Source organism: Cryptomeria japonica, chromosome 1 (assembly GCF_030272615.1).
Source record: "Cryptomeria japonica chromosome 1, Sugi_1.0, whole genome shotgun sequence".
In the NCBI taxonomy this organism is placed as follows: domain Eukaryota; kingdom Viridiplantae; phylum Streptophyta; class Pinopsida; order Cupressales; family Cupressaceae; genus Cryptomeria; species Cryptomeria japonica.
The window spans coordinates 137321349-137338671 of NC_081405.1; positions in this window are offsets into that span (position 1 = coordinate 137321349).

Below are 17323 nucleotides of genomic sequence, written 5' to 3' on the forward strand. Positions count from 1 at the left end.
AAAGGGTTTTTTTGCCTCTGCAAATGAAGCCCAAATTTGAAAGTACAGTGCGCACCTACAACCTACACATAAAAAAGAGAGGAAAATGTGTTGGGATTGGGGGTTTTCCTTTAGGTCAAACCCTATTTTTGGATTTATCCAAGTAATGAAAGAAAGTACGTGCGAGTAGCTATCAATGAAAGACTGAATTGTAAATCACCTCAAGGGAGGTTATGATAGTAATGTTGATAGAAATGCTTGTGTGGAATTTAATGTTGAAATCAATCTCCTCTTCAATGGTTGAATCCTTGACTTGAATGCAACACCTAGCCTTGAAGGGAGACTTGAGAATGCTCAATGCTAGAAAAGAATGCTTGAATGCTTGATCGCTTATGCAACTTGACACACTCCAATCTTATCCAACTTGCACCTTTATGAACTTATGCAAATGAGAGGATGAATGCCCCTTAAATACATTTTAGTGGATTTAATTTTCATCATGGGCCGACAACAGGGGAGTTTCCCTCCCGATGCACAACCAATAATGCAACCCTAGGAAGGGTCTTGCCCTAAGATAGGGCAGGGACAGGGGTGCCATACCCCTTTCCTGGGAGGACAAGGGATCCATACCCCTGTCCAAGGGGGGATAGTGGTGCCATGCCCCTGTCCTACCCCTTTCCCCAGCCCAGAGTGCAAACGGGGTGATGAAGAGGCCAAGGAAGAAGATGTTTCTGAGGGTTGAGCAATCTTCGATCTCCAATCAGGCTAGAGGATTCAAAATTGCATGCGTGAGGACCCTAATGCAGTCAAAAATTGCTAGGGTCACAATTTTATGACACTACATTTAGCCCTCACTTTAGCAGGAGTATAAGCATACACCAATACTACTGGTAAAGTACAAGGAAACAAGATTGAAAGACTTTTACAACGTCAAGGAGGCAAGATGCACCAAGCCCCTAGTGGACTTAGGATCTTACGACTACGATTGAAAAAGTAAAAGCGAAGATCAAGAAGGGGAGAACCATGACTGCAAGAAGCATATTTCCCTTCACTATGAGTCATGAAAGAAAGGATGCTAAATATTACAAAGCAAAACAAGGTTCACTAAGTAATTCTAAGTATCACAAGAAGGAAAATATGAGCGGAGTGTATGCCCCCACATTAAAGCGATCGTACGTGCCTTATCGGGAGTGGTTTCTTTAAGGTAGGATACACCCAAGAGAGAGAGAGAAGAAAGGGAGCACATTATCACAAGGATTTATCCCCCAAACGGGGAATAAACCTAAGGATAATGAACACAAAACATGAGGTAGTGTCGCTTTCCTCGGGGTCAGTATGTTGTATGATAACTCATATATAGCATGTATGTATATGCATATAATAATCGTCATTCCCTAAAGAAGGACATTACCTTGGAAAAAAGGGAAGAGAGGATGTCTTTTGAGTCAACATGAAAGAGACCTAGAAAAGACCTCAATGCTTTGCATCATCCCCAAGTAGACATCAAGGGAACAATAGAAGAATGGGGATACATATAGAAGAATGGTCACAAAAGAGAAAGAAAGGGGAGAGAGAAAGATATGGATTGCTAATATTGCTAATCTAGCATGACATCCACCTCTCGATCTTGTTGATCACTATTTCGAGAAGGCAAGCAACACGCCAAAGGAGTGACATCGAGCACAATATATGGAGCTATCACAAGATCCAAACAAGGACTATGCTCATGTGGTAAGTCACTTTGTTTGATTCTAGGAGCTAGGATTAGGGTTTGTGAAAACTCATTCGATAAATGCTTGTCCACATCAACATACTCATACTCACTATTAGAAGCATTACGAGTTGTATTGCCATTATGAATAATATTTTCACCCATTTCTTCATCAAAGTTTAGAGAAAGAGGAGCAAGAACATGAATAGGAGTAAAACCATCACATGTTTTATGCAACTTATGATTTGGAGATGTAGGTTGAACATATTGCTTAGGAGAAAAGGGAATCATGTCAATTGTTGGAGTCTAAGGAGATTGAATATTTTGAGGGATAACTTCATGAGCTCGAACACGACATCTTTGTTGGTGTTCTCTCACACAACGATTTCGTCGAGTCTTAGTGAAAGGCTGAGAAGGAGGAGGAACACTTGAAAAAGTAGAAATGTTTCTCTCCTTGATAGTGGAAAGTTTAGGTTGAGGTCTTTTTGGTTGAATAATAGGAGAAGCAGGCCTCTTCTCTCGGTAAGAGGGAGGAGGTGGAACTACACCATAGAAAGGAGGAATATTAGGTGTAGGAAGGAGACCAATTCCATCATGAGGAGGAGGTATAGGTCTAACTTTAGGAAGAACATCGGTGTTCTCCTTAAGAGGAGGTAAAGTCACATCCATAGGTATAGGTGGACAATCTTCCCTAGGAGGGAGATTAGTTCTATCTGTGAGGGGAAGAACCTTATCTTGAAGAATAATATTACTGTAAAGTGTTGGGGATCTAGGTTGACTTAAGGATAAGATCATATCATTCTACTATTTTTTATAAGATTGAAAAAGAGCATCACTCCTTGATGGAAGAGATTGAAATTGTTTAGGCCAAAATAAATCAATAGGAAGACCGGGGCTTCTTTCAGATGGATGAAATAAGATATGTTTCATGGTTACGATTTCTCCATTGTGAGGAAATTTCAGACACTTGTGAATCGGAGAAGCAATAGCCTTCATGGAAGATATCCAAGGATAGCCCAACTTCACATGGAATTGCTCAGAAGATGGTATGATAACAAAGTCAGCATCCAAGGATTTAGTATGAACTTCAATAGGAAGGGTGATAGAGCCAATGGTAGGACAAGAGAAGCCATCAAATAACTTCACAACCGCATTAGAAACATCATATAGTGGTTTATGCAATCGTAAAGTGAAAATGTACTCTTCAGTTATGAAATTAACCATGCAACAGGGATCAATCAAGGCACCACGACAAGGGATATCCTTAACCTTCGCAACTATGTATAAAGGGCCATCAGGTGCTCTAATGATCTCGCTAGGGTCAAATGTAATACAAGGATCCTTAGGCAAATCCTATGTTTCTATCATATTAACCAAGTTTGGAGCCATAGAGGTGAATTCTTCAGAAGAGAGAGAATTAGGCATAATCTCAATAACATTAGAGATATGAGAAGACAAGGGATCAGTGAAAATATTAAGATTTTGATTAGGAGGAGCTACCGATTTATTCCCTTTATCATTCACACCTGTCACAGATATAGTATTATTATCAATCAAGACTTGAATCTTATTTTTCAATGCAAAACATTTCTCAGTATCATGACCAAGTTGATGATGAAATTGGCAAAAAGAATTGTTATCAAAATAAGGGGATGCAAGTTCAGAAGGATCATTTTGTTTTATAGGAGGAAGTTTGATAACATTTATGTGCAACAACTGAGACATAATACTATGTAAAGATTCATTTAAAGGAGTGAATTGTCTTTCTCTTTCAAAAAATTTAGAAATAGAAGGCACACCTATTATAGCATTCACATTGTTGTTGTTGATTGGATCATTGAACTTGATGAATCTTTTTGTTGGTTTGAACTTCACAAATGGTTGTTGAACACTCTCCCCCTTTTCACTCAGATCCATAGGAGTAGATTGCTCCATTTGACTCACAACCAGTTGATAATTGTGGGGTGTTGCACACAACTACGAAAAGGAAGTAAACTCAGACAAAAGAAGCTTTCCTTGATATCTTTTTGTAAATTAGAAATGAAAATTCTTTGAATATCATTATCAAGTACATGAAAAGAAATTTGAGCACACAAATGCTTATATCTATCAATGAAATCAGACACTTTTTCTTTAACACCTTGTTTACAATGCATTAAATTAGTCAAAGTGTTTTTAGAACCAATGTTGTTTTGAAATTATTGGATGAAAGCATTTGCTAGTTTTTGAAAAGAAGTAATGGAATAAGAAGGCAAAGAGAAATACCATTATAAAGCCTTATCTCTTAGTTTTCTTGTAAACAGTTTTGCAAGCAATCCTTGATCATAAGCAAAGTTAGTACACAAGGTTTGAAATGTTTTGACATGCGTAAGAGGATCACCTTTTCCATTATAAAGTTCCAATTAAGGGATCTCCACATGTTTAGGTGGCATGAATTTAACAATATCAAGAGAAAGTGGGCTCACAAAATCAAAGGTGGGCACACTAAACTTGGATTGACTCATAGAAGAAATCTGTTGTTGTAAGGAAGACACGGTTTGAGCAAGATTGTTAATTGTTGGTTCGGTAGAAGAATTGATGTTAGACATAGGTGATTGAGAAGGTGGTGTGATGTTATTGAAAGAAGGCATGGACTAAGAACAAAGTGGTGGGACATTATGGTAAGTAGGCATAGGTGATGATTGGGTAGGAAAATGGACACTTAAAGGAGGAACAAAGTTGTTGAAGAAATTGCCCCCTTGTGTCACACTGATTGGTTGAGGTATAGTAGGAATATTCATGGAAGACATAGGTAATGATGGAGGATTAAATGAAGAAGAGGGATTGCCTCCATGACCAATTGTTGTAGGGATGACATTTTGAGTTGAAGTAGCCATGATGTTAGTTGTGAAAGTAGGAATACTAGCTAGTCATAGGAGTAGTCAAAGGAATAGAAGAATTGACTTGTGTTGAAGGTTGTGAGTAACCTAGGGTTTCAATACAACTCTTGATAGGCATGACATTAGAATCAACAATATGTGCAATGCCACACAATATATCAATTCCATTCTTATCACTTTGAAGCATGTGTTTAAGACCTTCAATTAATGGAAGAGCTTCACTATTAGGGTATTCTTGGGACATCCATTGTTGAAAGCTATCAAATTGATTGTCCAATATGGAAAGTTGATCTAAAGAAACCCTAGTTAAAGCTTCTTCTTCATCGTGGGATTTATCAATGGGCTAAATAGGCACATGATTAGGATGGGAAGAATTAGCATGATCCTCATTAAATAAGTCACCCAAATTATGCTCCATCTCCTTGGTAATTAAACCTTGGGAAGCCTTAATTCTAATACTTCGTGTAACGGGGATAGGATAGGTAGGACTAATATTGGTAAAACTAATGCACTAGAGAGAAAATTTGAATTTTGAATTGTGGAACAAAGCTTACAAAATTGAGTAATGCAAAATTTAAGAAAATAATGATTACACAGTTTGAACTTTGTTGGAAGAATGGGATAACACAATTTCCAAAAATGAAAGGAAATTAGAATTTTAAAATTAGGGCCATGGGAAGACCACTTAATTTTAAATCGGGGTAGATTATAATTAACTATGAGATTTTGCCAAGATCAAGAGGCAATGGAAAGCACAAATAAGAGAGAACAAAATGGATGATAGGAATAAACTATATTCTATCAAGATGAAAATAATGATCAACTGGATCATGAAGCGTTCAATGATTTCCCGTACAAACAATGTAGATGAGCCTGCTTATATAGGCAAGGCTAATGGATATGTGAGCACACAAACATGACATGTGGCTCAATAAGAGACAAGGGTAGGTAGGAAATAGGTGTGGTAGGTAGGAGAAACAATATAATATTCCAATGAGGTGGAATGTAACAACAAGATAAGACCAACACCATAAAAGGTGGAAATTCTCCTACACACACTATCCCAATGTGGTACGAACACCCAAGTGTCTCATACCCAAACTATTATGAACTGCATGTACCTAAGTAAACTTAAGTAAGGTGTAATAATATTCATGATGAATAATTATTTACACCAACACCCCCCCTTAAGTGCAACTTAGGGGAATGCACTGAAGTCTACAATGCAACTAAGCAATGCAAGATGGGTCCTGGGTATGAGGCCATGTTAGGTACCCATGTACAAATGCAAATGCAATCTCCCATAAACAGGGAAAGAGAGAAAAACCCAATGGGAAAAAAACCCTCCCCTAAAAGAGAGATGATGAAACCACACAATTCTCTCAATGATGAATGAGAAGAATAAAACCTCATGTGAGGAAAAAGTCCCCCCCCCATAAGAGAGAAGAAGAGACCATGAAGCCCCCCCTCAATGTCGAATCTCCTGCAAGGATGGTCCAATGATGTTGACCAAAAATACCTCCCCATAAGGAAGAAAGGAAGCCAATTCTACACCAATAATGTCAGTGTGACAAAACCAGGTACCAAGTCGATGACGATGAATCACTCACTGCAACAAAATGAAGATCAGGCATGGAGACAACCTGCTTTGAGTATCATCTGGATACTCATAAATGGAAAAAATACTAGTACAATCTAAGTCTCATGGGAGCCATGCACAAATGTGTACAATCTAAGTCTCAACTGGAGCCATGCACCAAGTCTCACAAGATATTCCTAATCTACGTGTACAAGAGGATTACATCAAATAGTCAACAATGACAAGATACAAAGAGGTGTGGCACTTTATGATAGTGTGAATACAAAATTGATCAAGCAAGATCATACAACATGATAAAATATTCAAATATGGAAACATGAAAATGATGCTACCAATAAAGAAGCCTTATAAAATACCACAGATGAAGATGCCTCTGAATGAAATTTCACCAAGAGATATAAATGAACAGCTAACCCCCCATAAAAATATCATGTTGGAACTTGCAAATAATGGCAAAGTGGAATTCTAATTTCAATTATTACAACTTCTCAAAATGAGATATAAGAGACTTCAACAAATACTGCTAGTGATCTAAACTGAGATCCAAGCAAAATACAAGTACCAAATAGGCCAAAAAATGACCAAATACTAAAAGTGCAATTTCTACTCAAAATCACTGCAAACAAATGGCATATTATGAAAGTAGACAAAAAATTATGCACTTTCAAAAAAAATGGCACTTGAAAAGGAGTCCATATGAGCCCAAAAGAAGCCTCCAAAGTTGTAAAAAATGGGATTTCATGATTTCGGAACAACCTATATCTGAAAAATTAGAAAACTCCTGCACCAATATACAGATGACAAAATTATACCCCAAAACAAAAAAAATTGCTCAATAAAAGGAGTCTGGATGAGTGAGATATCACTATTTGAAAATTGCCTGCAAAATTATAATTTCTGGAAAATTTCCATCGCAGCTTCAAACTTCAAATGCCTCTAGATTTGGCCTCTGAAGTCCAATTTGGATGAAACAAAAGGCAAAATTGACTTTCTTGGACCTCCTCAATCCAATGATAACCTCATATTTGACCCATCAAGCTTCAATAATAACCTACAATAGAAAGCTCCAAAATGCAAACCCCAAATTTCTCTCAATTGGCAAACCAATGACACTCTAATGGCTCTGATACCATGTGAGACATGGACCAGCTCTGATACCATGTGATATTTTTCCAAGATCAAGAGGCAATGGAAAGAACAAATAAGAGAGAACAAAATGGATGATAGGAATAAACTATATTCTATCAAGATAAAAATAATGATCAACTGGATCATGAAGCATTCAATGATTGCCCGTACAAACAATGTAGATGAGCCTGCTTGTATAGGCAAGGCTAATGGATATGTGAGCACACAAACATGACATGTGGCTCAATAAGAGACAAGGGTAGGTAGGAAATAGGTGTGGTAGGTAGGAGAAACAATATAATATTCCACATGAGGTGGAATGTAACAACAAGATAAGACCAACACCATAAAAGGTGGAAATTCTCCTACACACACTATCCCAATGTGGCACAAACACCCAAGTGTCTCATACCAAAACTTCTATGAAATGCATGTACCTAAGTAAACTTAAGTAAGGTGTAATAATATTCATGATGAATAATTATTTACACCAACATTAACCTCTTAATTTTTTAAAAATTCTTGAAAGTTGAAATATTGAATTTTGAAGGTATTTCGGATTCTAGAGGGATCAAAAATCGATAAAATCAGTCAATCTTCTAGATTTAGGCTAGTAAATACAGTCATGACAGTCTCCCGAAATTTTGGGAAAAAAGTCGAGGATCGTGGCGGGAACGCACATGGTCCGACCAACCTTTGTCAAAAATTTTCAGGGATGGATATTACGATGATTTTAAAGCTAACCCCAAAAAATTGGCAAATTTTACAATCTCTAGACGAACGAAATGAAGGCGCAAATGTGAAAATAGGACCCTATTAGGGTTTTTAAGAAAAAGAGGGATTGAATTGCAATTTTGAAAAAGTTCAAACCTAATAGATAGGGACACATTGGAAAATGTTTAGAAATCTGAATTGAAATTAAATTGATTTGAAATTCACACAAAATCCAATTAAATTTGAGAATTAGGGTTTTATGACCTAACCACTTAATTTTAAAATTTGAATTTTGGAAAAAAGGGGGGAAATTGAAAATTTGAATTCTAGGATTGAAGACAAATTTGAGAACAATCAGAAATCTAAAAATTAAGTTGAAATCCAATTTTTGCACAAGTTCAATATGATTTTTGAAAATTAGGGTTTTAACAAGTAACCTCTTAATTTTATAAATTTTAATTTGCAAATTGAACAAGACAAGGAGGAAATTGAATTTGACAAACAAAACAATTTTCAGATCTAAGAAACCACAAGCAATTTTTACAAATCACAAGTTCAATTTTAATTAAAAACTAGGGTTTTTAATTATTTAACCACAAAGTTTGCAGAAATCTGAAACTTATAAATGAAAAATATGCAATTTTATCCAAAGGAAAGCATGCAAGATGTTGAGTTCACCAAAATGTAATGGTGGGAAAATGGTGAATGATAGATCAAGAGGAAAACTACCATTTCCCTCGAAGAGAGATGAGAGTCTCACTATTGATTACCCTTCAAACACTTTTCACCATGTTACATTAGGAAGAGGAGAGGATAATTTACTAGATTCAATCTCTCCACACAAGGATGGTAGATTGAATTTTCAATGAATTGGGAATGATAAATTGATCCCCTCTTTCTTGTTTGAAATGGAAAGGAATTGATTGAATTATGTAGTGCAAAAGTGACAAAGAATTGATTATAACTTGAGATCAAAATATGGGATGAAGTTGTGCACTTGGATCTGGTAGGAATATGTTGAGACAAAGTCACCCTGCGAATTTGAGGAAGAGTTGCCTGGATCATGGCAGGAATGTACACGGTCCTCTAAAAAATCTGCGAAACGAAAAGGGTTTGTTTGCCTCTGCAAATGAAGCCTAAATCTGAAAGTATAGCTGTGCACCTGCAACCTACACACAGAAAAGAGAGGAAAATGGGTTGGGATTGGAGGTTTTCCTTTAGGTCAAACCCCAGTTTAGATTTAACCAAGTAATGAAAGAAAGTACCCTCAAGTAGTTGTCAATGAAAGACTGGATTGTAAATCACCTCAAGGGAGGTTATGATAGCAATGTTGATAGAAATGCTTGTGTGGAATTGAATGTTGAAATCAATCTCCCCTTTAATGGTTGAATCCTTGACTTGAATGCAACACCTAGCCTTGAAGAGAGACATGATAATTCTCAATGCTAGAAAAGAATGATTGATCGCTTATGCAACTTGACACACTCCAATCTTATCTAGCTTCCACCTTTATGAACTTATGCAAATGAGAGGATGAATTCCCCTTAAATACATGTTAGTGGATTTGATTTTTGTCATGGGTTGACATCGGGGGAGTTTCTTGCCTGATGCACAACCAACAATGCAACCCTAGGAAGGGTCTTGCCCCAAGATAGGGTAGGGATAGGGGTGCCACGCCCCTATCCTGGGAGGAAAAGGGTACCACACCCCTGTCCAAGGGGGACAGTGGTGCCACACCATTGTCCTACCCCTTTCTCCAGGGCAAAGTGCAGATGGGGTGATGCAGAGGCCAAGGAAGAAGCTGTTTATGAGGGCTAAGCAATCTCTGGTCTCCGATCAGGCTAGAGGATTCAAACTTGTGTGCATGAGGACCTTGATGCAGTAAAAAATTGCTAGGGTCACAATTTTATGACACTACACCTTCAATTAGATTCACCAAACTTTGCACATTCAATCATACAAACTTCTTGCGTTCATCACATTCACCAAAATGCTTAACCAAATCGATCTTATATATCCTCACCAATAAAATAGATCAATTATCATGTCAGCTTCCAAAAACCGCATAACACGCAATATGAAATGTGTGACCTTAAGTCGGCTCAATCCATCCATAAAATCATATGTGGACCCAAACACTATGATAACAAGATTCCCACGTGTTGGCCCAATCTCCTTGAACACGAAACCATTCACTGAAATCAACCCAAGGATTTCGAATCACACGTTACACCAAAATAGCTTTGTTCTACCAGGATTACCGTATACCAAGCCTTCAATCTCGCTCACGAATCAACACCAGTTATCAAGATTACAAAATAATCTACCTCAAACCTTTAATCATCTTCTTCTATCACTGCAACAAAAATTATACAACCAAAATCAAGATATGCACATTGTACTCATACTCTACCAGTTACTATGTTCCACCTTTCAGACTTATGCCTCATGAACAATATGACTTCCGGTAAGTCAGATGTACATGTATCGGATGTGATTTTTGTACTGAGTTGCCATCAATGACAACCCCTAATTATTTCACATGCATCAATCTTCACCAGAACAGTGTCTCTTGCTAACAGGTTTTTCTCGTTATAAAAGTGTGACATGGTTTTGAACTTTTCTATAAAATGTAAAATCACTTGAAAATTAGAGTTGGTAGTAGTTGAAGCGAATATTTAAGAACTTCTAGATAAAATATTAACATTGTGTAAAAATATGAAATGTAAGGTTTAGTTTTAGTTTTCAAATATTTTATATATTATATTACCTAGATGGTAAAAAGTTAGTTAAATAAGGATGGAATAAAAAAAAAATTTCTCAATTTAAAGAGATGCAAAAACATGCACATGTACATTAAGCCTAAAATAGTGCATGAAAGTATTTTTTATTTTTTGGGGGGGAAATGCACTTGATGTCAATACGTGGGATATATTTTTTAATATAACTTTGAATTAAATATTTAATAAATTTAATATATAAATATCAAATTTCCAAGGTAAGTTGATCTTAATTTGTAACATGGTTTTCTAATGTATAAAGCACGATATCTAGCTTGATCTCATATAATTATTTAAAAATATGTTTCAAAATCAAAACATATTTGCACTGTCACAAATTGTATTCTTTTACAATTTCACATTTAGTCTAAATCCACTTTGGCAGTTGTGCCTAATATGTACCTAGTTTATGCTTGATTGTGCTCAATTTTGGGACCATTTTTATAAACATGGTTGATTCCCCTATTCATGACCTTTTTCCCAGCTCAAACTACTAGGGATAGGGTTCCCAACATTCCTATCCAAGGAGTTTGGCCCCAAATTTTGAAATATTAATGTCCAATTTGTAAATAGTGGAAAATTTTCCCTCCCATATTGACCCTCCCTAAAAATTAAATTTGAAAAGGTCTAAGTTACATATAAATGCAAGTCTATCTCTCTTTTCAAACTCTAACCTACATAATTTGAGTTCAATTAATCATATTTGAGTCAATTGAGCATAGATCTACAATCGAGGAAAAAAGCATTTAAACTTACTTATTTGTTACAACAATCATGATCAATCACAATGTGTTTCTCCATGATGAAGGAATGCATTAATATTTTCTAGCATCATCAAGCCTTGTGTGAGACTCCATGCCAAGGGCTTCATTCTTGAAGTAATATTTGGCATTTCAACATTTCTATTATTGTTTAGCCTCTTCCCTCCTAAGGACAAGCTCTCTTTTACAACACTTGTAGATATTGTGAAGGTGGAAACACCAACATAAGGTTTGACATAGGCAATTCCCTATACAATACAACCCTTTTTTCCTTATTTTTTGTGTGTAGGTTCAAATTTGATAGAAAAAGTGTTATGAGAGTACTATGAGTAGATGGTTACAGGTTGTGATAGACTTTGAACAGGAAAAAAAGATAGGACTATGATAAAGTGCACACTTATCTTGTTGTTATGAGATAATTTTTAGAGAGACAAACCTATAGGATCTCTTGACTCTAATTCTTGATCATTTCCTTTGCATAGACACCCTTACAATAAGGCACCCAATATGCCAATGTGGAACTTTTAGACTTATTTTACAAATCCAGGTTCCTTTTTGTGTCTAATTTCTAGATCTAATTTATTATGTTTTATTTTTTCTCTACAATTTGCAATTATTACTGAAAGTGGTCATTTTTCTATCATGAAACCTAGATCATACATATATTCATATCACTTCCATTTCAACCCACCAAAAGGAAACATATATATACAAGTTCTCAACTCTATAACTAGATTTGTAGCTAAACCTATCTATGTTTCGCAATGCTCATGTGTGGTGTGACAACCAACTAATCTGAAATAGAAATATAAAATAATTTGCTAAACTAATAAATTAAATAGTTATTTTAATCTATGTTCAGCTGAAATTGAAGTGTAGTAACTAACATAACTAAAAATAACTAACCATTACATTAAATGGAAAATATTAACTAAATTTTAATTTTATCAACATAAAGTAGAGAGAGAGAGAGAGAGAGAGAGATTATAGAGTTTTAATTTTCCGATGCCCAAGAAAAGCAAAAACAAAGGGGAAGTGAGAGCATCATCAAGGGCTTTTCTGCCGAACCATGAACCGAAGTCCTCTGCGCCACTTCCTATTGAAAGGATCCATCCCTTCATGAGGAAAGAAGATACAAGATGAAACAATGCCAGAGAGAGAGAGATTACAGAGTTTTAACTTTCTGATGCCCAACAAAAGCAACAACAAAGGGGAAGTGAGAGAATCATCAAGGGATTTTCTACCCAACCATAAATCGAAGTCCTCCATGCCACTTCCTATTGAAAGGATCCAACCCTTCATGAGGAAAGTAGATACAAGATGAAACAATGCCAATGAGCCTCTAAGCCTAGTGTTTAGAATCTACACATACTAATTGGTCATACACTGAAGGTACCTCTTAACTTATCTGACTCCCTTGTTGGATATTGTTGCTACTAGGATATGTTGTTCTCATTGGTGTTGTAGAGAATTGTTTTGGTGATCCTGTGACTGCAGTGAGTTGATCTGGTTGGTTTATCTATTTTGGACACTCAATCAACTAGAGATATTTCATTCTTTATTGATTTGATGATGCTTTGTGATGATTTGGTCAAGTTGTGGATTCCGATATGGAGAATGGTTCTGTGTGTTCAGTGTTGCAGTGTTCTGGTGTTTGATCCATTGTGCTCTGGTATGATCATATCTTGTGTTGTGGACTTGGGAGAGTGTTTGGGATGTTCGTGTGTATCTTTATTTCAAATGGTTCGTGATTTGGTGCTCTGGAAGCTATCTTTCTTATCTGAGTTGCTTTTTTTAAGTGTTCTTGAATGTTAACGTGTTGATCAATGGAGATTTGCATAAGTGGTGTTGGTGCAGCCATTATAGACTTGTTGGTGTTTCCTAATCATGTCATATTTGTTTTGGTAGTCTACATTAATTATTGTGCGATTTATTGATGATCTTCTTGGTCTAGTGATATTCTTTGTGTTATACGGTATTTTGGTGGTATAGTATAACATGTTGCGGTTGATCTCAGTGTGATATCCGATAGTGATGTGTGTTTGAGGAGTTGATTTAGGTCCATACTATGTTGTCTATGGTATTGCATTGGTCTGGTGGTTGATTTATGTATCATGTGATGTAATTTTGTAATTAGACCTGCTATGGGTTTGACCGACCTTGTAGTCAAGGTTGATGATTTGTATAAATGGGTGTAATGTTCATGTAATTTGGTGTCGATGGTGAAGTCTGCATTATTAAAGAGTGGTTTATGTGCGATTAGTGAATTCATCTTTTGGTGTGGTGTGTTGAGCAGGGATTGGTGAAGGGAAGACATTTGAGCTTAACCAAAACTATCATCAGGCATTAGCAGATGCTAATTTTGCAGTTCATTCTTTTCGGATTAGTGTCTGAATATTTTTGTAAGGTAGTGAACCTTCCCTGAGGGTTGGAGCCTTCTGAGTCATTATAATTTGACCAATGAGCTCTAGGCAGTGTGTCTGAATGCATGTGCATTCCCCATTGTAATAATTACACATACTACTACAGAGTATCATCTCATTGTGGGTAGGTTCTCGCCGTGGTTTTTACCTTAACTGGGTTTTCCACGTCAAAATATTGGTATTCTGTGTGTTGTTGTTATTGTTGTTATCTTTCTTTTTGTTGCAGTTGATCAAATCTAAGATTGTGCTTAATTAGTTTGATTCAGTGAAAATTGATTCACCCCCCTCTCAGTTTTTCTTCTTTGTTATTGCCAACAAGTGGTATCAGAGCTAGACCCTCTGGAAGAAGCTTAACTGCTTGAGGAGATCCAAGATGGTAGCTTATGTGTTTAAGAAGGAGAGTCCTAGATTTGATGGAAATAATTATACTATTTGGAAGGACCAAATAGAAGTTCATTTGAAGTGTCTTGGTGAAGATTATTGGAAGATTACAAAGAATGTCTACAATGTTCCTCTGAATGGACCAGTTATTGCTGATGAGATCAGGGTATGTGCAAGATCATGGGGGGCAAAAAAGTGGAAATGGAGAAAGAAAAAAATGCATTTTAAACTTTTCCAAATACGCCAAAATCCGCTTTGACTTTTTGTTTGGGTTAGCCAAAATTTGAATTTGGTTTGATAATACCAAACCAATGTTAGAGTAATCGGGTCTTTACTTGATTAATTAAACAACATTTGTTTAATTATTTAAGTTCCCTTTATCTCTTTTACACTTAAGCTAACATTAGGTGCATAATAATTAATTCTTTTATTAATTATTATGTGCAAGCCTAGGTTTTCCCTTTTAGGGTTTCTTGACCTATTAGAGGTTAATTTTCTTTTCTTTGTATTATTATCACATTACACATTTTTGTGAATATTGAGCTCTCATCTTTTTGAGCATTCTTCTGTGTATTTGGTTTTTCTTTATTGCTTCCTTGCTTCTCCTTGTAACAGGTTTATTTCAGTTTGCAGAGATCATTTGGGCTCTTGTGGTGTTGTATTTCTCAACTCTCACATGGTATCAGAGCTTCAGATCTGCAGCTACCTATTCTAGTTTTGAGTTTTTTGCATTGGAAGTAGATCTGGGGTTTTTCAGAAGTTTTTTTATGCACCTAGGGATAGGCCTTTTTTTTTAGCACTTTGGGTCTAAACGAACCTCACCATCGTGCTCAGAAGGCCCAAAAACCTCGATGGTCATATAAAACTTGACCATTTTTTACTCCTGAGCCTTTGGGGGTATTTTTTATTCAGTCTCAGGCCGCAGGGCCCTAGCACGCAATTCGGGGAAAAATTCAAAAATATTATTATTTTGCCTTTTTATGGCATGCAGGCCGAATTTTGATTTTTTACAAAAAAAATCAAAACTAAAAAAAAAACATTAAAAAGGGCAAAAAAATTTATGTAAAAAATCCAAAAAAAAAGTTTTTGGGGGGGTTTATTGCGCAAGGGTCCCCATACCCCGCCGGCCTGACAATCCGAACACCGGCCTTGTCAGTGTGGGCCTCGCCGCCAGCCCTCGTCGGTGCCCACCGACAATTCCCCACCCGTCGGCAGTCTTCTCCCTCATCGCCCGCCTTCCCGCCCACTGGTAGCTCCTCGCCCGTTGGTCGTTCCGCTCGCCATCGCCGCCTCACCGCCGCCCAGGCTCGCCACTCCACCACCAAAGCGCCACCTCTGCCCAGACCTACTACCAGACAACCTCCCTCTTACCTTTTTAGGGGGGGTTGGTTTTTTCATCATATCTTGAGCATACGGAGTCATTTTTTTGAAAACAAATAGGTGTCAGAAAGATGGTTCCGAGACGGACCTCGTGGTCTTGGAAATTTTTTTCAATTTTTTTGTTTGACTATAATTTTTTCTAGTCAAAGTGGGGTCTCTTTTCTGCACTTCTGAGGTCGTAGAATGAGCAAACGGACTCCATTTTTCAAAAACAAATAGGCGTTGGAAAGCTCTCAACATGCTCTATTCAGATAGGTGATCTTATTTCTCATATTTTTCATTAGGTACATGATATTTCAGTTTGAATTTTTTTTGCTTATGCACTACTTCCTTCTCATCAGTATGTACCAGGGTTTGGGTTTATCTCTTGTGGGGAGGTGTTTTTTTATCGCTTTCTATCATTTATATCAGAAATCTAGAACACCAAAACTCTCAAAACAAACAAACTCTTCTGCATCTTTTGTCTATTCTAAAAGATCACATAATAAAAAAAACCACAAGCAGGTGCAGGTGCAGAGTTTCATGGCAGATCCTTCAGTTGAGTTGTTGACATCACACAACTATCACACCTGGAAGCCTCACATCACAAGGTTTCTCCAGGAATGAGGGTTGTGGTCTTGTTTGGATGAGGTTCAGCCTTTGTTGTAGTATTCTTTTGAGATTCTTCACCATATAAACAAGATGGATGAGGCCATGGGTTTTCTCTCTTTACATGTCTCCATTAGTCTTTTGTTTCACCTTGATGAGTTACTCACTCCTCGTGCTATGTGGTTGAAGTTTGAGACTCTCTTCGAGAGGGTTAATGAGATTCAGGCATTACAGATTGAGGCAGAGTTGGTTTCTTTGTCACCTGATTCCTTTCCCACCATTGAGGATTTTTTGAACAAATTCAAGACTACCAGATCTGTTCTCCAGGGGTGTGGAAAGACCAAGATAGACACAGAGTGCATTGACTTGATCCTTTCAAAGCTTCGGGGTCATTTTCAGTTTTTTGCCTCTTCTTTCTACTCCACCATGGATGGCTTGGGTGCTCATTTCACCATGCCTACCTCAGATGTGTTTTGTGAGCATTTGTCTCATGAGCAGTCTCACCTTTCTCAGTTGGACATGCTCTCAGGGTCTAAGAACAAAGCATTGGTTGCTTAGTCCTCTAAGGAGAAACAAAAGTAGAAACTGAAGCCAAAGAAGAATTTTGTAGGCAGTGAACATTCCTCCAAGCCACCTCCTAAGTCTGATTCTAAACCACCATTTCCTCTAAAACATGGGAAATCTTCACAGTCTAGTGAGTCTTCCTCCAAGACTAAGAAGAAATCAGGAGATACTTTCAATTTTTGTGGCAAGGAAGGACATCCAATTTCCAGGTGGTGGAAACGATTAAAGGCTTTAGAGCGAGCCATGCAGCAGCATCACATCTCCTCACCTCAGGCGTCTTCTCCTTCCACAAGGAAAGGTCATACTCTCACTGCTTGAGATTCGACCTATGGATCCACTTGGATTTTAGATTTTGGCGCTTCTCACCATATGACTCACACTCAGCAATTGGTTACTTCTCTTTCCTCTTGTGGTACTTCAAAGATTATAGTGGAT